Below are 24,550 nucleotides of genomic sequence, written 5' to 3' on the forward strand. Positions count from 1 at the left end.
TTGTCGCATTCGTGGTAGTACCACTCCTGTTTTTAGTGTGACACGATATGGTGTAATGTTCATGCAACCAACATCAGTGGGGCCTTGTGCCCATAAATGTGTAGGTAAATTCTGTAGTCTATGATCCATATCTCTGGACACATAGTGCCCTTTGAAATCACGTAAAAATAATCTTACTCCTTCCGGAGAGCAACATATTATAGCTCCTAGAGCTTTCAATGTTTTTATTCCTAACAGGTTTTCTGGACATGATTTAGTAAGCAATAAGTCTGTAGTCCGTGTCAACGGACCGACCGTGAGTGGAAGAGGTTGTGATACTTCATTAATGATAGGTTTTCCTGAAAACCCAAGGGAAATATTCTGTGAGCCTGAGAGGGGTGCCCCTGGAACTTCACTGCGTCGTATTGTTGTTCTGCTTGCCCCTGTATCAAGTAAAAACTTTCTATCTTGGCCTAATAGTTCACTATGTACATAAGGTCCCTCTTGATCTACAGGAACCTCGATAAGGGGTAAGCCAACTTCCCTCTCTAGGCTGTTTCATACGTATCGCTGATAATCGGGATAGTCAGTTTGTGCATACTGGTACATCTGTTGCGTTGTTGCTTGTGTGGCAGCAGTAGGCTGCTGCTGTGATGTAACTACGATCCGTTGTGGAGCCGCCTGCTGTGGAGCTGGCATGGACTGTTGTGGGGCTGGCATGGACTGTGCATGCTGCGGGACTCCTTGTTGATTCTGATCCTGTCTAGGTGGCCGTGGTCTTTCCTGTGTTTTACCTGTGGCGATATTATGTTTTAAGACTGGACAATCGTGTATATAATGACCTGGCTGTTTACAATAGTTGCATGTCCCTTTCACAGGACCTGCTGAATCACTGGACTGTGCCATACCCTTTTTATGACCGTCAACTGGAACTGACTGGGCAACAAGCATTTTCATTTTCGTGTCTTTCATGCGTCTTTGTTCATGGTCTTGTTCCTCTCTAATTCTATTGTGGTGATATTGTAACATCTGTAACATTTGTGACGGGGTGTTACCTTGCCAGGTACTCTCGAATTTCAATACTCTATTCTTAACTTGGGGCAGGGAATTTTCAACTAATTTTGTCACAAACAGATGTGGATATGATTCGCTACTTGCTTTTATGCCACTATTTATACCGAAACATTTTTCGAATCGAGAATAGAAATCACTAGTGTCCTCATCTTGCTTTTGTTTACAGGCTGAGATTGCACCCCAGTCTTCCTTTTTCGTAGTTAATAAACGTGGCAGTACCTGTACTAGTAAACCTGGTAGCGTTTTAGTCTTTTCCCCAAGCCCTGAACCTGGACCTCGGGCTCTTTCTTCGTTTTCTAATGCTGTCCAATCTATCTTTTGGTCTCCCACCTCCCAATCCTTTTCTTTGAGTTTTTCGTAAATGCCAGCAGGCATTAATACTTTTAATATTTTCATAATGTCGGGGTAGGTATATTCTCCCATGAGTAACATGTCTTTAATCTCACGGTGGAAACCCGCTGGGTCTTTGTCATGACTGGGTACCACTTTCTTCATTTCTAATAATTCCATTTTAGATATGGGTGTGTATACAAATACACGTTTAAACTCATTGTCATCACCTTTTATTGGGTGCACTTCGCGTAAGGGATTCTGTCTATCCATATAATACGTCGTTCTTTCCTTGATGGGCAGTGAGACATGTTCTGGGCATACAAAAAGAATATACTGGTTTCTGAATTCTAGTATTTCTCTAATTAAATCAGTACCTGAACCTCTCCATTTATTCGTGAGTAATTCAGTCAATATATCAGGTAAGGGACCAGGATCGGAGTGTTGGCTTTTATATAATATAAGGAGTTGTTGAATCATGTATATACCAGCTAAACGCTGTTCATCTGGGGTAAGGTTAAAAAACGTGTGTGCTAGTGCATCATCACTGTATTTTCCGGGACTGTCAGCCCATAGTACTGCTGATCTAGCTAATTCTTGTTCGTCCATTGAATCGAGCATATGATACCCCCTTCTTTCTCGGAGTAATTTGTCAGCAGCTTGGAATAAGTGTTCGGGAGATCTTATATTGATTATAGGGGTTTGGTAATTTCTGCTACTTTCTGGACGTGTCGGACGTATCGAATCATTTGGGCATCTAGTATTATAAAAAGATCTTCCTCTACCTACATAAGCCATCGTGTCCAACTGTCCTGTTGGCATTCCTGATTCTTCCCCTTCCCTTCTGTCTTGTTCAGGCTCGTCTATCTCTAATCTTTCTTCGTGTATTCGTTCAATTTCTTTGCGGATCTTTCGGCACATAGCTACTACACATAACTGTCTATCATGTTTCCCGTCTGATATATTCCGACCCCATGTGGTAAGTATTTGCATTTCTTCCGGATTTACCCCAGGCCGGTCTTGATTTCTGATCACACAGTTTATGAGGAAACGTAACAGTTGCCCCTGTACCTCCGCTTTCTGGTACTCCATGGCTCTGCTAATACTTTCGGGACCTCGCCCTGACTGGACAAAGTGATATATATTTTCTAAATGTGTAGTCATTCCTGGTAGCTTCGCTAAATATATTGTAGCTCGTCGGATACGTAATGATGCCAGCAGCATTTCGCCTGTTTGCCGGGCACAGGATCATATCTACAATCTACTAGAAGTTCCTTAAGCATGTCGGGATTTGGTAGTTTGGGCGTACGTTGGTGTGCTAATTCTCTAAAGGAAAATTTATTTCCTCTAGGTGGCGTAGAAAAGATGTCTGTCGTACCTCCTGTAGCACCGTCTGAGGTGCTGGGCGTGAAAGGATTTGTTGGATGTAAGACAGAAATTGTAGATGCGGGAAAAGCGGTAGAAACAGATGTGCTTGTCGGAACGTGTGTCGGAGTTTGTTGTTGCGGAGGTACAGACGGAGGATCTTGGCGTTGAACGCCATCGGCAAGCGGTCTATGTGGTGCGGTGTTAACATACTCGGGAGCTGCGTCATCTAGATAGGAGGAGAGGAAAACATCCTCTGCTGTTCTGGGATGCCCTTTGGGGTGCGCTTTTATCGGAAATAATGGAGGTGGCAAGTCCTTTGGTATCTCCGGAGTGGCCTTAGGTAACCCTTCGGCCAGAAGAGGATACATACCATTCATGAGGGCGTTTCTTTGTCTATCTACTTGTTCTGATTTTATTCGGGTACCTTCCTCAATTAATAGATTTTCTCGGACTTTATTTGAATTCTCCTTACCTTTTTCTTCCTGTCTGAGCGCTTTTTCTGTACGTCTATATGATTCTTTACGCCATAATTCAATGGCATCTTTCTGTGATTGTCTAGCTTTCTTTTTCCATAACTCTTCTTCTACTCTCATGATGCAATCTGCATCCCAGGTCCCAGCTGCGGGCCACCTCTGACTTTCTGGTAATTCCTTGGTGTAATCCACCCATAAATCAAGAAATAATACGGCGTCTAGGCCATGTTTATGATACATGAAGTACCCTGGAGTGTCCCTAGGAGGAATGGGAACAGCTTCTTCGAGTACCCCTTTTCTGGTTTTGATCTGTCTTAATTTCGAAAAGAGCGGCATTTTGAGATCTGGTTTGATACTTAATCTTGAACACACTTGATACAACTAGACACAATAATGAACAATCATTCACACCACAACATGTAGAAAGTATTTAAACATTTAACATTTAACATTTAACGAACAAAAATGACTATAGGGAACTAGTTACTTGGCATAATACTTGACACTAGATGATACTGGATTATATATAAGACTTACAAGATATACTGCTAAACAGTACAGATACACTGCTGAAACAGTGCAGACCGGATTTGTGTACCCAAACCCGTCTTGACCGGCACAACCTATGTGCACGTCTAAATGCCTCCCCGGCAATGGTACTCACCGGGTAGCTCGGAACGGAAGGCCTCGGAACTGAACTGGAACTGGACTGGACCGGACTGGACTCGACTCGACGCGGAACTTCGGAACCTGGTGGGCCTCTGTATACCTCGGATCTTGCTCTCTCAGCTAGGCTCTGGTCGGGATACTTCGCACTTCTCACCGCCTCGTCTGGGTGTTGATCGCAGCCTCAGTCACCCCCGCTTGGCAGGAGGGAGATACAGGAAATCCTGCGGGTACGCGTTGTTGTCCGTCCGGCTGTGGCAGGAGACAGGGCCTGCAACGCACCTCCGGCGCGTGAGATGAGAAAGTGTCCCTATTCGGGCGCCAATTTATGTGGTAAATATTTAATTACCGATACTATTTTTGATGCAGTAAAATATATTAAGAATAACTCAGTAAAATAAGAGGCAGAATCCGTGGTATTAGAGGTTCTGAAAGGGCTTTATTCCTTTACAGTTTGAACTGTAGGCGTCATATTCCATCACCACGGGGGTTCAGGAAGTGAATAGCAATACATTATTGACAGGTAATCATTTTTATAGAAAAGGCATTACAGTGAAACAGATGCAGGAGGCGTAACAGCTGAAAAAATAGATAAAGATATGCATGCGTAACTAGAAATAGGCGTAACTAGGCGTAACTAGAAAACGTCATTATACATGATGTCACAAATGGGTGGATCCATGAAAGAATCCTGCAATGTCAGCAGAAATACTTGGCAGAGATGCGCGCGCAGCCGCATGACGTATGATTGACGTGCAACTAGGGGGTGAAGGGGACTTGACATTTAGCTCTACATGTGGAGACAGAAGTCTGGGGGGTCAAGTCAACCTAATCCCAAATCATATCTAACATCCTATGTTTAAAGAACTATGTTATCCAAAAGGAAAGGTCTCTTGAACGAAATCTATTCTATACTGACTGTGAGTGCGTGTACAAGCGTCTAAGTGTCTACATGAGATGCGAAGGGCAGAAATCTTCCATAGTAACAGGGCTATGAATTACTTGCATGAAGACAGAGAAGCCGGGCCCTTTGCTCGGTAGCTGGAAGGATGTTTACTTAAACTACTAGACAGGAATGCATTGGATGAGGAGCGGAGCAGATAATCTTGAAGGTGAAATACAGTTTTTGGCAGGCAGACAGGCCGAGTCAGGCACCGTTAGCTGCGCAGGGAGTAGGACAAAGTTCATGGATACAGATGCGAGCTCAGACTGGAGCTGTCGAAGGTAGGAGGCAGAAAAAGGCTTGATGGCAGAATTCAGGGCCTACTCGCCTGAACTGCAAAATGGAGTAAATGAGCCATATAAAGTCGGTGGCCTTTCATACTTAGGAATAGAATATCCGGCCCATTCATGGCGGATCTGAAAGAGGACATGTTGACGGTGGACGCACATATGTTTGCGTCTTCATAACTGGAACTGGAGGGAACATACATGTACTTGTAGCTTATACATGGAGCCGTTGGGGTCTAAGATAGGGGACATAACTGATCACAAAATTCATATTTCCTCAGTTCAAGACCTGAAAACACCACCCATCCTCTCGCCCATACCTATTGAAGGTATATCAAATGATACACTGATTAGTGAGGAGGTACTAGGTACAATGATACAGAATGGTACATACAATTCATTAGCTCCCAATTGGAAGGGTTGGTTGGTTTGGCCTATCAACACAAATGGATGTCAAACAAGATTTCCGGTTACCACCAGAGGGTTTAGCATCCATAGGCCTTACCCGCGCTATGTACACACAGACGACCCAGGGGTAGTAACTTCTTATAGAGTTGGGAAGTTGTGCCTAGAATGGCTAAAAAATCTCAACACTACAACAGGTGAAACAACACTTGTCCCATTTGTCAGACAACATGGATCTTAGAGATTTTTTGCTATGTCCCAAGAAACCACGTAAAAAACGCTTATTTTATGCCGTCTACAATGAACTTTTGAAGGTCTCCCAATAGGATGCTGCTGAGAGATTACGTGAGATTGATAGGATTAACCTAGAAAAGGCCTTCCTTGGCTGTGGTAGACAATGGTATGACTTACTTCACGTATTTATTCACTGGGCAACATTGTGTCCTCTGCAATTGACATAATGGAACACGATTTGTCTATTTACAACATGGGCAATCTCAATTGCGCTCCATTATGCTTTTGAGTTGGAGGCTACAATCGCTGCGTTCTGGCCACGTGCCATGGTGGTATATTAACAGCTCTAATCTGTTTTCGGCTAAGTTTACCATGGCACACAGAGATGCAAAGTACACCATGCTGCTCATTGAAAAATTATAGAAGTTACGTTTTACAGTAGCATAGTCACCATAAATGGAATGGTTAATTCATTGCTAAATCACACTGACAATCATCACATTCCGGTTCCAATACTGCCTTAGACACATCCAAGTAGGCAGTTATGAAGCGTTGGGTGAAGGGTAAAGGAAACTTGGGAGTTACCGTACAGATATAGGTGTAGAAATAAGGACACTGAAGTTTTCTTAAGTGGAACAGACTTTGAGAAGGCTTAAAGTGGATCTTTAGTGTGTAAGGAGGACTGGCTTCATGGAGCGTGTAATGCTTCGAAAGCAAACTTATCTTACTACTTCAAAGGCTCCCCAGGTGCAGTGATTCATCCAGTTTTCGAGTTACTTTTGGAGGGGAGTTATTTAATGTTGAATGATCAAGGCTGTTGTTGTGGGATGGCGCCAGGCATCGCATATCTCGTCACAGTAAGCCTCAGGGTGGTTTATTGTAAGCAAGTATTGTTTCCCCCAGCCGCACAGTTAGGGAGGCACCACTGTGGCCTTCATTGAATGTTTCCAGTAGAAGGTTTGAGTTGCTGAGCAGACTGAAAGCCATGTTGTTACAACAAAATGTGGCCTTAACTTCAGCCCAAGAGACTTTTGATCTCCAGGTTGAAAGGTCTTCAGCAGAGATACAGGCCCTGGGCCGTACGAACTTCCTGATCCATTTCCGAAAAATGGTTCATCGTATCTTTAACATGTATGATACGAGTGCGATCGTACAACTATTTAGGCATCTTGGATCGAGTCTCTTAACCACCTTTTAGGCCATCTTTGGAGTAATTCCAGCTTTCATACACTCCATACTTGGAAGCATTTTTGGAGGGCTTCCTTTGGTCATGCTATCAGTGGCGGCCATTCTGATTTTAATACTATTGCTGCGCAATGGACATCTCAATCCCTCAAGACATGGAGAGAACAGCGCGAGAACGATATTGACGTGAGCCTATGGTGTTCTACCTGACTACGCCTCGGCTTCACGAGCTGAGTGACCATTGGTTCCTGTCTGTTAGACCAGTCTGGCTAAACTGTGTCCTGCCTGTGTTGCACTGCCTCTTCTGCAGATTGGGATGCACGTTGGATCTGTGTCTGACTCTTTCATTGGTTGCGCCACCAGACATAGACCTGCTCCTGGAGCCCTTGCAGGCCCACATGTACAGTTGTCCACAGCGTATTCCCATGTTGATGACGACATTCTAGAGCCTCCAAGGGATGCTTCTGGTCCTGTTGGCAGGGAAATCAACTCTGCTTTAGAGGTACAGGCATTGGTTCCAGGCTTGCAAGCACCTAATTCTTCCCTCGGCGGCTGCTGTGGAAACCAGAGAGGACCATCTTTGCTCACTCGACATTATATTGGAAGTACTGGAGGGATTGCCACCTGCGAATGCAATGTTCAACGATGTTGAGTATTTGGCACAGTCTTTATTAACAATCTGGCATTTCCTGTGCTGGGAACAATTCGGGATTTTTAAAAGAAATTCCAAATTGAAGGTCAAAACTGACTTTGTTTTGTTTTTTCTTCTCTGCTCTGACTGAGAATAGTTTCTTTCAAGGTGTTCAGTGTAATAATAACCACTCATACAAGTTTTGAGGACTTTTTAAACATTTTTAGGGAAAATTGCTTTTCTTTTATGGAAACCTTTTACAGGCTTTTAATGTGCTTTTAGTATTTTAATTATAAATGATTTGTATGCTTTTACTTGCCTTAGCTTTATCATTATCTAACTGACCCTGTTGACCTTCTGATGAGGAGTGGGTGTCATGTTCTTTAGGCTAGTTCTGTCATGTATACCCCTTTTTACATACATTAACTCATCCACACAACAATAATGTTTGTGAAAAGGTGACCTTTTACCTAGTAGCTTGCTTCTGTCTCTTCGACACCAAGCTCTCAATATCATAATCTTTGTACCTGATGTACATAAACATATCCTCAGGCACAGTAAAATTATTGTGTATAAGGGTCACCACTTTTTTTTCATCCTTGGCCAACAGCCGGCTGTGCATGATCCCATTTGTTTATAAAAACAATTATGATTATTTTCAAAACATTTATGACTGTTTTCAAAACATATTGATTCTAGAAGAAACCCTGGAGTGACCACTCTAGTATATAATAGACTTATTTCTCCCTTAATTAGAGGAGAATTCCTTCCACGCTGACAAGGGGTCCTTCTTGCTGAATCTTCAACACGCAGCGGTCTGACATCCCTTTCAGGTTGTCATTCTCAAAGCAGAGACGGGGTCCTTCGTTCTCGATCATCAGGTGAAGGGGTGGTTCTTCCCTAGGAGTTTCTTGGCTACATACACATGCATATACATGCTACACAAATAGATCTATGCTACTTACATTTAGGCAAATTACTCAGGGCACGCATTTTAGGAATTTGCAAGTGCTACTGTTCTCATCTGAACTGCTTATGTTCATCTTATTAGCACTATGGTAGAAATTTTACTATTTACTATATTGGTACTAGCAATGTTTTTCGTATGCTTCTGTCTCCTGATTGTCACAGCAAATATGTTTTACATATGACTGATGCTGGACCAATAAATACTTATTGAAATGTCCCAATCGTCCTCTTGTGTATTTTTTGAGAATAAGTGAGCACGAGTGACTGAGCGAAAAGTACTGTACTGTTTCCCACGATTCCTGAGGAATCAGGGGTGTCATGTTCAGTGATTGCCAGAAACTACCTATACCACTGTAAGATACAGGGGGTAGTAGTGGCACTGTAGAGCTAGCTAAAGGCTGACATATCCTGTGGGGGTGTCCAGAAGCAGTCTGGGTACCAAGCCCTCAAGTTTAAGTAATTTAAATACGCAGGTCCTGGCGATTCCTAGGAACTACACAACAGCCCTTGCATCACGCAAGGCGATGTAAGGCAACTCAAGCCCTTAATTCAGATTTACTAAGTCACATAAAGCCACCTTATGTTGCTCTGCGTGGCTTAATAACATCCTTGTATGGCTGCGTGAGGTAAGAGCTCAAGAGGGGAGAGAAAAGGAGTTGGCCTAACGGCTAGGGCAGTCGATCTCGAATCTGGGGAACCGGGTTTGTCTCGGCAATGAACCTGAGCTTCCTCATCATTGCTTGTTCAAAATCAATGATAATCTTTTTGGGGCAGTAATTGTTAGTTCACTGTTTTATTTGGGTTTGGAGTTCTATCTAGGTAGTTGTTTGTTTATTTGGCAGTAATGCATAGATGAAATTCCCCTTGGATGGTATAAAGTTGGTAAAATGGTTTGGGGCATATTTTAAATGTCCCATCCATCATCATCCATCATCAATGCTTCACATTGTCCCAGTTTTAATATGTTTGTAGGGGTAGCAAAGATGATAATTCATTTTTCATGAATTTTATTGTCATATAAAAGGAATTTTTCCTATTTGGGTGGTAATGTGAGCTGAGGTTGAAATTCTACCTCTCTAAGGGCCTTATTTTGACTTTGGCAGTCTCGGAGCGAGACCGCCACACTGTCTCCCCGCTCCAAAGTCGCCAAAGCTATTTAAGACCGCCTGCCGGAGTATGACTTATTTTTACTCTGGCCGGTGTTTTTTTGGACTGTACCACTACGGTGCCTTTGAAAGAGGCACCACAATGGGAGCGTCAAAGGCAGTTCCTGCACAGTCCATGCCATGCAGGAATTAGGGGTGCATGCACACGGAGGGGCACGACATGTGCCCTGCTGCATGTACACCAAGGCGCTGAGGCAAGAGGGGGCCCTACGTTTCCTTACTGCCACACTTTTCATGGCGGTAGCACCTCCATGAAAAGTGTTCCCGTGAGGAAACTCTCATATGTTTTGTGGTGCTGCGGTGACACTGCCAGCATATTAGGAGCCTCAGACCGCTGCATCACTGACAGGGATCATGGCAGCAGCAGTGGTCCAGTGGTGATCGAACCGCTACAATCTGAATGTGGGGGTGGGCTCGCACCATGGGTTTAGGTGTTGGACCCCCAGACTAGTAAAACCGGCTTAAGTGTTTTTGGGGCAGGTGGTATTTGAGTGGTGGCTTTTTTGTTCTGGAAATTAGATGTTTTGAAGTTGGTATTACAGTTAACTGACCAGTTAAGTGCTCCTGGACATGGAGAAAAATATCTTTTCAAATATGAGTTGTTGGTTTTTGGAGCTGGTGCTTGCTTCCTTAATGTTTTCTAGTACATCTCTAACTTCAATTTCAGTGACGTGGCAGGGTTATGTTCTTTAACACTTATAACTTGTTTCTCTAGTTGTTGCCCTCTCATAGCAAGCATTTTGATTAATATGAGGTACATTTCCAATTGATGTGGTTAGCGGATGTTTTCGCTTGGCTGTATGTGTACCCCATATTGCATAGCAAAAGTTTGCCCTTTTGTGAAGAGATAACATTTGCACCTTCTGTCATTTTCTCAATTGTTCTGTAATTGTAAATGTAGAAAGAGTTAAATATATGTTTTATACATTTTTTACATGATAACTTTTTCAATTTTTTTTACAAACCTACATATATGTTGTACTTTCAGTTTCTTGCTTTGTTGAGAATTTTTTTATTGTATTTCACTGTTTTGAGCTTGCTGCTTTCTCCTGTTGAACTAAAAAATCATGTTAATTTATGTTTGGGAAAAGTATGGTGTTTAAGAATGGTAATGTTGAGGATAGGAATGTTTTAGTTGTTTAATTGTTTGCTAATTTGCCTTTTAAGTAAACTTGGGATATTTAGTTGATTTTGGTTGTTATTTAGTGAAGTTTGTTTAATTGAAGTTGGTATAGTCTGTAGAGAAGGAAAAAAGATACCAACATAATTATTAATCTTATTATTTAGTGTATATTAATTTTAAATTTAGTTAGTTAAATGTTGAAATAAATTAGAGAGTATGCTTACTTTGTTTTGTTTGTGTTTAATTTTGTTTCCCAAAGTTGCTGTGTTCTGCGAGAGATCCGTCAAAGTTTCATTCTTCTCCAGTATTTGCAGTTTTAGAGGTAGTTGTTCATTTTTTGGCATCTTTTATATTGTTTATTTAATTGGTTGAAGATTTGTATAGGTTGATGTTGTTTGTAGTTTTATTCCATTGGTTGTTGTAGTATCTGTTTAATAGTTATTTTAGTTATGCCCTCATTAGAAAACGCGATTTAATTTTGTTTAAAGGTGTATGTGGTAGTAAATGTGTATTAATTAAATTATATGCGTTTATATTAATTAGCTAAAAAAATGATATTATTTATTGATATTTATAAATTGTATTTGTTTGGTACATAATGTAAAGTAAAAAAAATTGAAATGTTAATTTATAAATTAATAAAAAAAATTATTTATACGTGGCATATATTTTTATATTTGTAATTCTTTTGTAGTTGTGTAATGTAATATTTTGTTTAGGTATTTATGTGTTATTACAATATTTAAGTAGTGAACATTGTTAGTTTGAATATTTTTGTTATTTTCTATGTTTATTAATGACAATATTTTTGCTGACAATGTTTGTGTATTCAATATTAGTAAAATCTTCTTTTATGCTGATATTTTTTGGTTGATATTAGTGTATTATCAAGTATAGGTTGACAATATTTTTGTTGATAATATTAGTGTTGTGATAATTGTCTAGGTACACATTCAAAGTAACGATATTACATCAGTGAGCCAGTAGACACATGGCAGGCATACAGATATTCTGCTTGGTAATCTACATATGCCACTTCATCAAACAGAGAGTTCTGTGCTATACCTACATAGCTCTGATCAATATTTAAGGCCAAAATTACCCAAATATGGCTGCTATAATCCAGCAACCCTTAGATAAAGGAGGAACTTTCACCATAACTTCCTGTTTTTTCTTTTCTGTATCTATGTTTTCCCAAGCTGAGGTAGGTAAAGGCCTTATTAGGAGTTTGGTGGTGCGGGAGTGGGACCGCCCCGCTCCCACACTGCCAAACCGATGTAGGAATCGCCTGCCAGATCAGGGGTTTTCTTCGGTTTATTACTATTATAATATTTGACATGTGACTTCTGTTTGTAGACATGTAAGGGTATTTGGTTGTAGTGTTATTTTGTAATTATTTGTATTACTTTCTGTATGCAGGCGGTATTTATTTGTATTACTTCCTGTAAATAATATGTCGTTGGTATATCAAAGGGAGGAATTTGTGCAAAAGGAAAGATCCATGTAGTGATCTATATGTGGGGACATTTTGTCTTGCGCAGCTTGTGGAACCCTGACATTGTTATGTGAGATTTCCATGTGCTGGGTAATCGTGAGAAAGACAGTTGGAGATGGACTGCAACGCTACCAGCAGCTTACTTTTCTTACCCTCTTTCCTATCCATTCTTGAAGTATCACCCCTTTGCCACTCAATGCTACATAAGGTTTGTTCTGGAATCGTCGGCGCCCAATCCAAGGTGGCATCTCTCAGTGAGCCGGCAATGAGGTTTCTACTGCTATAGATCAATCAATCAAGGAATTTGTAGAGCGCACTACTCACACGTGAGGCTCTCAAGGCGCTGGGGGGGGGGCGCTGCTACTGCTCAAACAGGTCTTGAGTAGCCTCCTGAAGGTTAGTCTTGGGTCTGCCGTAGGAGGATGGGGAGGGTGTTCCAGGTCTTGGCGGCGAGGTAGGAGAACGATCTGCTGCCGGAGGTCGCTCTTCGGATGTGGGGGATGGTGGCGAGGGCGTGGTCGGCAGAGCGGAGCTGGAGGTTCGGGGTGTAGAAGGTGAGTCGTCTGTTGAGGTATGCTGGTCCGGTGTGGTGGAGTGCCTTGTGTGCGTGGGTGAGAAGCTTGAAGGTGAGCCTCTTGTTGACAGGCAGCCAGTACAGGTCTCTCAGGTGGGGTGTGATGTGGCTGTGTCGAGGGATGTCGAGGATCAGGCGGGCCGAGGCGTTCTGTGTGTGTTGTAGTCATTTCAGCAGTTTGGCCGGGGCTCCTGCGTAGAGGGCATTTCCGTAGTCCAGCCTGCTGCTGACGAGGGCCTGGGTGACCGTTTTTCTTGTGTCAGTGGGGATCCACCTGTAGATCTTGTGGCGCATGCGGAGGGTGTTGAAGCAGGAGGGTGAGACGGCGTTGACTTGCTTGGTCATGGAGAGTGTTGAGTCGAGGACGAACCCCAGGTTGCGTGCGTGGTTGGTGGGCGTTGGTGCTGCTCCCAGGGCGGTCGGCCACCAGGAGTCGTCCCAGGCTGAGGGGGTAGAGCCGAGGATGAGGACCTCCATCTTGTCCGAGTTCAGTCTTGTCCGAGTTCAGCTTCAGACGGCTGTTCTTCATCCATTCGTCGACGGCTTTCATTCCTTCTTGGAGGATGGTCTTGGCGGTGAGGGGATCCTTGGTAAGGGAGAGGATCAGCTGTGTGTCGTCGGCGTAGGAGATGATGTTGAGGTCATGAAGTCTTGTGACGTGGGCGAGTGGGGCCATGTAGATGTTGAACAATGTCGGGCTGAGGGATGATCCTTTGGGTACGCCGCAGATGATCTTGGAGGCTTCGGAATGGAAAGGGGGGAGGCGGACGCTCTGGGTTCTGCCGGAGAGGAAGAAGAAGGTCCATTCCAGAGCCTTGTCTCGGATCCTTGCGTTGTGGAGGCATGTGCATAGGGTGCGGTGGCAGACCGTATTGAAGGCGGCTGATGGGTCCAGGAGGATGAGGGCTGTGGTTTCACCATTGTCCAGCAGGGCCCTGATATCATCGGTGGCTGCGATGAGGGCAGTTTCGGTGCTGTGGTTGCTGCGGAACCCGGACTGGGATGGGTCCAGGCTGTTGTTCTCCTCGAGGTAGCGGGTCAGCTGCTTGTTGAACGTTTTCTCGATGACCTTTGCCGGGAACCGGAGTAGGGAGATTGACCGGAAGTTCTTAAGGTCCCCCAGATCTTCCTTGGGTTTCTTGTGCCAGGCGTTGAGCTCGGCGTGCTTCCAGCTCTCTGGGAAGGTCGCGGTCTCGAAGGAGATGCTGATGGCCTTGCGGAGATGGGGTGCGATGGTGGTGCTGGCTTTGTTGAAGATGTGGTGTGGGAACGGGTCTGACGGGGAGCCGGATTGGATGGTGTTCATGATTTTGATGGTGTCGTCGTCGTTGATGTTAGTCCAGGTGAGCAGGTGGTCGTTGTGGGTGGTGGTCGTGGGTTCTGAGATGTCGTTGGCTGTCGTGGTGGTCTGGTTACGAAACTGTCGTGGATGTCTGTGATCTTGCGATGGAAGAAGGTGGCCAGGGAGTTGCACAGGTCTTGAGATGGTGGGATGCCGTTGGTGTTGGAGCTGGGGTTGGAGAGTTCCTTCACGATGTTGAAGAGCTCTTTTCTCTTGTGTGCGTTGTTGTCGAGGCGCTCATTGAAGGAGGTCCTTTTGGCGGATCTGATTAGGTGATGGTGTTGGCGCATGGCGTACTTGAGGGCTGCGTGGTTCTCCGGTGTCTGTTCGTGGTGCCATTTCTTCTCTAATCTTCGGCACGTTTGTTTGCAGGTCTGGAGGTCCGCAGAGAGCCAGCTGGCATTCTTGTTGGTGTGTCTGTTGAAGGGTTTCTTGATCGGGGCGAGGGTGTTAACACAGGCCTGGGAGACGTGGGAGATGGCGGAGAAGATGGGATCAAGCGTGTGGCCGGCGGAGTGGGTGGTCGTTGTGATGAGCTGTCGGAGTCCAAGGTTGGCGAGGCTGTCAATCACGGTGGTAGAGTTGGTGTCGTTGTTGTTCTCGAGATGGAAGTTCAGGTCTCCGAGGAGGATGTAGTCTGTGGAGGTCATGGCGTGTATGCTGACGAAGTCGGCAATGGCGTCGCTGAACTGAGGCCGGAGTCCGGTGGGTCTGTATATCAGAGTTCCTCTGAGGGTGGTGTTGGGATCAGTGTGGATCTGGAAGTGCAGGTCTTTGGCGGTGCTGAGAGTGTCGTCGGAGTTGGTTGAGACCTTGAGGGTGGACTTGTGGATGATGGCGATTCCCCTTCCTATTCCGTTGGTGCCGTCCCTGCGGGTGATCTTGTAGCCGTCTGGGATGGCTATGGCGATGTCCGGTGCTGAGGAATCGTTCATCCAGGTCTCTATCAGGAAGGCGACGTCCGGGGAGGATGTGTCAAGCAGGTCCCAGAGTTCGACTGTATGTTTGTGTGCGAAGCGGGTGTTCAGTATTATCCATCTGAGGTGGTTGCGTCCTGTCCTGGTGGGCGGGTTGGCGGCTCGGAGACTGGTGAAGCTGCAGCTCCGGCAGGAGAAGGGTCCTTTGGTGTGCTTCGGGGCGGCCCGGAAGCAGGTGTGCGCTCGTCCGGTGTTGAGTGCGTGGAGGGTGCTGACGTCACAGTGGAGAAGGGCGTCGTGGCGTTCGTGGGGGCCAGGGTGGGACGCAGCGGCGAGAAAACGGGGGCAGGAACGGCGAAGGAAACAGAAGGTAAAGGGCACAGGGCACAGAAATAAAACAAGGAACAAGGAGGAAAGAAACAAATAAGACAGAAGCAATGGGCGAGTGGGGGGCGGGGCCGCAGGGGACGCAGCGGCGGGAAAACAGGGGCAAGAACGGCGAAGGAAACAGAAGGCAAAGGGCACAGGGCACAGAAATAAAACAAGGATCAAGGAGGAAAGAAACAAATAAACAAATAAGACAGAAGCAATGGGCGAGCGGGGGGTGGGGCCGCAGTGGACGCAGCGGCGGGAAAACAGGGGCAGGAATGGCAAATGAAACAAAAGGCAAAGGGCACAGGGCACAGAAATAAAACAAGGAACACGGAGGAAACAAACAAATATGACAGAAGCAATGGGCGAGCGAGGGGCGGGGCCACAGGGGACGCAGTGCCCCGTATAGGTAGCACCAAAACATGAAGTTTCAGTCAGATATTGTGCTTTCCAGTTCTGGTTAGAGAAATTTTTCAATGTCTGTATCTGCCAGTTTGTAAGCCTTGTGCTGAGCCAGGCATGGTAGAGCTACTAAGGAGGTGGCGGAGCCGTCCAGCGTCTTACTGGAAATAATATCAATTCAGCTAATGATCGAAATGGCTGTGGAAGAAGCATTTATAGCCTGAGGAGGCCAGTTACTTCCTAAAATCTCCAGGATACAGGTTTTGACAATCCCGGATTGGACACTGAGGATGAGGGGAGGAAGGTCCATATTATACAATGCACCAAGCTTACTGAGTTATTGCAGCATCAATGTATGAATCTCAGCCTGCCTGCCCCTGAGCCTTCTGCTGAGTAGGATGCTTTCTTGTCACAGTACCAGCCAGAGTCTAATCTGATGCATGGGGTTATTCGACTGGTGCTCTCACATGAGTGGAAGGAGGTAAATAAGCCTGATTTTTTTTTTTTAGATTATTATCCAGACGCTACCCAGTGGATACATTTTCTGATGAATTCCAGGCTGTGGACAAAATAGATAACCTGATAGTAGGCCTCCAATCCCAGGATAACATAATTTCAGAGGATTGTTTACTTCCAGATCCCATTAATAAGAAGGTGGAGAGAGCAGTGAAGATATCTTATTCTGCTTCCAACTTTTCTTTAGGAGCATAAATATATACCACATATTTTTTTTTATTAGGGTTTTGCATTACAATATTCCATGAGAGACATCAGATATTTCGCAGTTTAACAATCTTTTGTGCCACTTTTAAGTATCAGCACTGTTTACAAAGGGCAATTTCATTTATTGTCTAGTCCTCAAAATACATTAACATATCATAGTCCATAGATCTACTACTGTTTTGCCCCTCTAGACGGTAATGTATCCTGCTTTGTCTGAACCGTTGTGTCACATGGTAGCGAGGGTTGGTATATCATCCCTTCCTCTATCTGTGTATGCCTTCCCCTGTAATGTGTCTGATCATCTATTCCGTATGATGATTAAGTCGGCGTTAGAACTGCCGATGGGGATTTAACTGTGAACCGTGGGAAGAAAAACCTGGGGAGGGGGGGACACACAAGGTGGGCAAGGATGATCGGTTGTGACGAGTGATGAGATGACTGGCTATAGGTCCGACGGGTACGTCATGGGGTCATCGTGGGGGAAATGAGCGGTCGTAGGGGTGGGCGATTGTCCCCGGGGCATTGTCCATCTCATTTAAACAACCCTCTTACCTGTCTATTATTCCGCTATTGTTGGGATCTGCGTAGCGGGAGATAGAGAGGGAGTGTGGGGCGGGGGCTGTGTTGCTTCAGGTGTTTCCCCTGCTGTCATCTCCTGTTTGAAGTGAATTAATAACTGCGCCCATTCCATAGATACTGGATGTTTACGCGTACCCTTTACTTCTTCCTCTCTCAGGGTCTCTTCCTCCGCTGCCCCCCATTTGTTCATTGCTCCCACCCAAGCTGCCTCCGGAGGCCCGATAGGGGCTCTCCAATGCATGGCTATATTCCTCTTTGCCAAGAGGATGGCTAAGGATGTGAATCGCCATTGTAATTTTGCAGACTTCTTTTTCCGGAAGACCCCCAGAGCGCATGCTTCCTATGTGGAGATGTTCGGGAGATTGACCGTTGTTCGAAGTGCATGATGTACCTTGTCCCAATATGGTTGTATGGAGGGGCAATCTCAGAACATGTGCTTAAAGTTTGCTTCTAGCGTTTGGCAACGGGGGCATGTGAATTGTGTATCGGGGTAGAATCGGTGTAGTTTATCCGGCGTGAGATACGCGCGGTGTAGAATATTAAACTGTATGTTTTTGAATCGCGCATTTCTGGAAACCCTTTTGGGATATTCCAAAGCTTGGCTCCACTCTTTATCGTGGAATGCCCGACCCACGTCGTCCTCCCACGTCTGTCGCAGTCTGTCAAGGGAGATATCAGTCAATTCCCGGATCGCTTTGTAATGCCAAGTGATTAAGTGCCTACCCGCTCCCATTCACAGTATCGTGTGTAGCACTGGATGTGTCGGGGGCTCCCCATCCCGAAGATCCCAGTATTGGCGACCACTGTCTAAGAGTTGTCTGTGCCTTAGAAACTGTCCTTGTGAGAGGTTATACCACTCGACCATCTGGGCATAGGTCTTCAGTTGCCCCTCATGAAACAGCGCCTCCACCTCTGTTACGTCGTGATTGGCCCATACCCGAAGGGCTCCCATGGTGTAGTATTCACTCCACCGGGGGAATCCCACCAGGGGAAGTAATGGAGAATACAATGGTCGTCCCTTCGACATACGGTGCACTCGCATCATACACTTGCGGGCTATAGAAACCTGTTGCGGGTGTGTGCGTGCCGGATTGGTGCCCGGCATTAACATTCTTCTGATAGCGGGGAGGGGTAGCCTGCCGTCCTCAGTTATTGTTTCTCCCACTTGCCTTTCTGCTGTCCAGTGAGAGAGCCATTGGAGTTGCGTCGCGAGGAAATATGATTCGAAGGATGGAGCTCCCAGGCCTCCGCAAGTCGTGGGCAGGTACAACGTGCGCAGTGCTATTCTATGACGACTGTCTCCCCAAATCAAAGCTACCAGTAGCGCATCTAGTTCCCGAAAGAAGGATCGCGGTGGGACTACCGGGAGATTTGTGAAGTAATAGAGCATTCTAGGAACCATAATCATTTTTCCTATGGCTACACGCCCGATGGGTGCCAGAGGTAATGTCTTCCAGAAACCCACCGCCGTTCGCAAGCCCGCCAGTGCTTTGCGATGGTTGCCCTCATAGAGATCCCCGGGGGAATGGTACAGCCGCACTCCCAGATATCTGGGGGCCGTAGCGTTCCACGCCAGTGTCTGGGTGCCCACTGTGATCTCCAGAGGTGCCAGATGGGTGCTGAGTGGAAAAATCGTCGATTTTCCCCAATTTACTCTAAGTCCCGAGGTCTCTCCGAACTCCTGTAACTCTGTCCATATTGGGGTGAGATCGTCCGTAACGTCCCGAACATAAATCAGAAGATCATCTGCGTATAGTGACACGCAATGTGTTGTATCTGCTATTGGGATTCCCCACGTCTCCCCCTCCCGTCACAATCTTATGGCCAAAGGTTCCACCGCCAGAGGGGAGAGGGGGCACCCCTGCCTGTTCCCTCGTGCTACCGGGAATGGGGCTGATATAAGTTTGCCGATTCGTACCCTAGAAGTGAGTTCTCTATAGAGGAGCTGAGTATATGCCATAAGTGTGGGGCCGACATTTATTCTCCGGAGGACTGCGAACAGATAGGGCCGCATTAAGGTATCGAACGCTTTCTCTAGATCCAAGATCAGGCATGCTGCTCGTGGGAATCGGTCTTTTGCTCTGTCTTGAATATGAAATAGTCTACGTAAGTTATGTGAGGTATTGCGTCGTGGAACAAAGCCACATTGGTCAGGGTGCACTAAAGCCGGAAGGATTTGACTATAGCGATCAGCCAAGAGCTTCCCTAGAATTTTGCAGTCCGCGTTTAAGAGCGTTATCGGTCTGTAGGAGGCTGGGAGTGTGGGGTCTCTGTGCGGCTTCAGGAATGTCACTAGGACCGATGCCCGAAGCGATTCCGGGAGAGTCCCTCTGGTTAATGCCTCCTCATACATAGAAGCCAACCGAGGTGCCATCTGGGCCGCAAACGTGCTATAATACTCGAGTGGAAAGCCGTCCATTCCTGGCGCCTTCTTTCGCGCTAACGACCTGATCGTATGCGTTACGCCTGCGGGTGTGATCTTCCCTTCTAATTCCTTCCTGTCTGCGGGGGAGATTTCGGGCATGGGCCTATCTGTGTCTATGAGTTCTGTGATGGGTTGTGTCGCTGCGTCTTGTTTGGCTAACCAAGCCAATAGTGACCCCATTCTATTACCCTCCCGGTGTGCTTTAGCTGCATAAGCACGAAAGTTGTATTTGCGCAGGTCTCGCATCGCTTCTGCGTGAGAGGTTTTAGCTGCAGACACTTGTGCTAGTGTGGCTTTCCCTTGGTCTATGTTTTTTGACAGTTCCGCCAATTTGGTCTCTGCATTTTGTAAGGTGGTTTCCAGTTCTCTCCTCACCCCCACCACCTGTTGGATGCAGTGTCCCCTGGCGCTGACCTTAAATGCGTCCCATTCTATTGATCTGGAGGATGCCGTGCCAGCGTTCTGTAGAAAGTGTTCCTGAATGTATTCCCCATGGCTTTGGCGGAACACCTGGTGGGTGAGGCATTCTTGGGGTAGCTTCCACTTTGGGACTGGGGGATGGGGTGGTCGCCATCTAAGGGTTACTGTGTGCACGTCGTGATCCGACACTATCCTACCCAAGTAGTCCGTGTGCTGCACTTTGGGTAGGAGTACTGCGGAGCACAGAAACCTGTCGAGCCTGACTCTCAAATTGTGAGGGATAGATTGAAAGGAGTAGAGTCTAGCGGTTGGGTTCCGAGCCCTCCAGGCGTCCATCAACGCCCATCGATCCGCCCATCTTCAGAAGCGCTCAGCTTGTTTATATGCCAGTGAGTGTAGCGGTGGGGGATGCGATCTGTCTAGGTGCATATCTAGTGTGCAATTGTAGTCTCCCCCTAGGAGCCACAGGATCGACGTGTGGTGAGCCAATACGCCCGCGAGTCTATCCCAGTATTGTTCTTGTTCTACATTGGGGCGTATATACTCCCTATGAGTAGCGATTGACCCTCTAACAGCCCAGTCAGCAGTGCATATCGTCTGTCCTTATCTATTAGTCGTGTTTGCTCTTTGAATGGCACACCCGGTCTGATCCATATAAGTGCGCCCCTGGCAAATGCGGAATACGTAAGTGGGATGGGTATTCCCAGACGTGGGACCCGTGCTCACTACGCCACTGGAGTCAAGCTATCCTAGCTGATGACGGCTGATAGCCAGAAACCGGTCCTAGGATGCTTGATTCCGGTCCAGGGAAGACATGGCTTGGCAGTTCGGGCTGGACTGTTCCCATGAGGCACAGGGTCAAGACTGATTTGCATATGGCCATGTCTAAACTGGGGTGGTGTAGTGGGCAAAAGAAAGATGGATTTAACCCAGATCTCTTGACTGGGGGAGAATGTATGCATTGTCAGCATTCCGTCCATCATTTGTTTGTTGTAAAGCAGATAATGCCCCGCCATTTTTTGTGCTGACGGTCCGACCTCCTTCGCTGTCAGGTGTGTCTCTTGCAGGAAGGCTACTTGGGCCTGCTGTCTCTTAATGTATGCATAGATAGAGTACCGCTTGCGGGCTGTGTGCATTCCCTTGACATTCAGTTTGATAAATTTTATGTCTGTATTAGGGGTTTTGTAGGACATGTAGTGTGAAGTTGAAGCAGTGTTTTTTTGATGTACGTCGCCCCTTTAACCCGTCGAACCCACCTTACCACCCGCCACCCGCCATTTACAATGAATCTGCATTGTCCATTTCCGTCTCCTCGCCCACTTGAGGATACCTGGGAGATAAAAGAGAAGGGGAGGTTAAACTGAAACACTGGGGAACATTCCCAAATCAGGGGACCTATCGCTCAGGGCGATACGCCCAAACTGGTTGTCATATGTAGACTTTAGTTCGTTGCTGTGGGGGTGGTGGCTTTGTTTCTCCCTGGTCTCCGTCGTTGTGGCTGCCCGTCTGATAATAGCACCAGAGAGGTGCCCGATAGCACCACGCCTGCATTTAGTCATATATTTCTGGCTGGAATATCGTTCACTGCTACAATTGTTGCAGCACGCCTGGACAATCCCGACATCATGCCGTCGAGACTGGATGCCACTCCATCTGCATTTACTCCGGTTCGAGGTCGTGTTGCTCTCCCCATGCATCTCAGATGACCGTTGTCCCATTATATCAGTGTGTCCGCCGTTTGGGGGTCACTATTGGAGGTGTCACCGAGCCCCCCCGAGACATGGGTGTATCACTGCCTTCGTCTTCCGAGCTGAACAAGTGTGGGCCTCTCTCTATGTCCGACCCCCTCTCTGCGGGGCTCAGTGTAGCCACTGCTTGTAGTGCTTTCCTGCGTTCTGTTATGATTTGCGCGAGGTCTGGGGAGCTGGTAGTGGCTGAGCTGGGCCGCATACTGAGTTGTGTGAGGGTGCCCTTTCGGAATCGCCGTCCCGAGCATCCGGATGGTCGAACACCTTGTTTGCCAGTGTCGTACATAGGGTGCCGTATGCGTTGCTCCACCCAGGTTTCCGCATCCCTTGGGGCCGTGAAAAAGTGAGTCGTGCCATTGTGTATGATTTTGAGTTTGGCAGGGAAGAGGAGAGCATATTGTATGTTCTTTTGGCGCATGGTGCGTTTAACTGCGAGGAAGGTGGCTCTTTGTTGTTGGACAGCGCGTGAGTAGTCCGAGAACAGCATGACCTGTTTGTCTTCTACTTGTAGTCGTCCATGTTGCCTGGCTGCACGGAGGATGGTGTCCCTGTCCTGATAATGTAGGAGCTTCAAGAGGAATGGGACATATATCCCACATATACTGTTCAATCTCTCCTCAAATAATTTAAATCCTTAGAAGATTGAACAAATGAATCCCTGCATTTTCCATCTCTCCTCAGTAGTATGGAGCAACGGATCCATAAAGAATTGTTGTTTAATAGTTTATGTGCCTTTTTGGGTGACTTCAGGAAGTGCTATTTCTGTTCATCTGCATCTTTGGATCAACACCTGGAAGACTGATTCAGCTCAGAAATTGATTTTTTTTTTTTTCGTTTTTTTTTAAAAACCTTTATTTCTTCAAGAGTCTGGACACAGCTATTCAGCCGACAACCCGGAGGTTCGGCAGTTTCGATAGGAGAGTACAAAGAATCGTTCACAGTACATTGAAGGAGCAGTGAGAAGGTTCCATTTTTAATAATTACAAACACACAACAAACCCCAGCAAGGCAACAACACTGAATGCCCACGGTGGTAGCCCCTCAGGGGGAGCCGGACCCCAATCGTCTAACAGTCACAGTACTATGATAAGAGGAAAAAAGGGGGAAAAGCAGAGGCCCAAGAAGTCAATTGACCATCACATCTGCATACTGAGCTGGAAAGAAGGTCAAGAAGAAAGCTGTTCCTCGGGGGGATCCAGATCAGGGGCAAGACATATTCCCCCCCTCAGAAATTGATTTTAATGAAATTACCCTTTGATGGTTCTAGGCTGTTTGGCCAGCAGCTGTAGGACATGATAAAAAAAAAATGAAAAAAAACTTTTAGCTTCTGTCAATCTTTTTGCTAGAGGTGGAGGTTTTGGTACAAAATAACATTTCCACTGGAATCTTCAAAAATGGATTCCCAGCCCTTTAAGAAGGGGGTAGCAGCTCGGGGGGGGGGGCTAAATTATCTTAAAGTCTCTAATCCAACCGACCCCTACCACAACCCCCCTCCAAAGTCATGACCGCGCTTGGACTCCTCAGTAGGAGGGCGCCTTCTTTAAATCCAGAACATTTGGAGTCATTCAATTTTCAGGGACTTCAGCCTCCTTTTAAAGGTTGACCCTCCACCTCCTTCCAAGGAACATTCTGTGACAGAAGGCTCTTCTGGACAGAGTCCAAAAGCTTTCCTCAAAACAGAGATTGTCCCAGTTCCTTTCCTCAAACAAGACCATGGCTTCTACTCAACATTATTCCTGGTTCAGAAACTTTCACGCGACTTCCGCCCAGTGCTAGACCTCAAGGAGCTGTATCATTTTCTGGAATATCGAAGTTTCAAGATGATGATCCCACACAACGTTTTGCCACTCTTAAAGAAAGAGGACTAAAGAAAGGGGAATTATCTGAGGTTTGCAGTGGGAAATCACCACTACCAGTTTTGTGTCCCCCCATGCGGTTTGACTTCTGGCCCAAGAGTTTTTACAAGATCTTGGCCCCTCTGGTGGGTACTCTGAGCAACTGAGGTATTCAGTTATATCACTGTCTCACTGACTGGTTAATTATTTTGTTATACTCCATATAGGTACCCTGATATAGGCCCAGGTAATACCCTAAACCTTCACCTATATTCTTCCATACATAACGGTACTTAGGGACTGACCTTTTACCTAGATACAACACTGCATACAGAACACGGGATTTTCCCTGGTAAAAGCCTCATACATTATACATGAGGATGCTTGGAAACTCAACAAGATTACCATGTCCTGTATAATAACTATGTATAAAGTTCATTCCCGACATCATCCTAAGTCCGACAAGTGGCACAGCAAGGTAGAACCCCCGGGGAGACCTTTCGGTATATAAACATCACGTCTTGCTGAGACAAAGAGAGAAGATCAGGATTTCCCTGCTAACACACTGACGCCAGACCTTGAAGTTCCTGCATGCAGATACTCCAGCTGGCAGTGGTCTAACATCCCTTGCGGGGTGTCCAACTCAAGACCAGGAGGGGTCCCAGAGTTTCTCACTTCAGGTAATGGGGTTGTCTTTATCCTAGAGGGATTCTTGGCCTAACACCTACATACATGCTAGGCACACTTAGGTACATCTAGTTAGGGTAGTATCGTAGGAATACACATTTTATTGTCATGTATTTTATATACTTGCCTGTATTTATGGTTATAGCAAAATGGTAAAAATCTACCATCCTTTTATTTTCTTAGTGCTTCTAATCCTTT

The sequence above is a fragment of the Triturus cristatus genome, chromosome 3_2 (assembly GCF_964204655.1).
Source record: "Triturus cristatus chromosome 3_2, aTriCri1.1, whole genome shotgun sequence".
Lineage (NCBI taxonomy): Eukaryota > Metazoa > Chordata > Amphibia > Caudata > Salamandridae > Triturus > Triturus cristatus.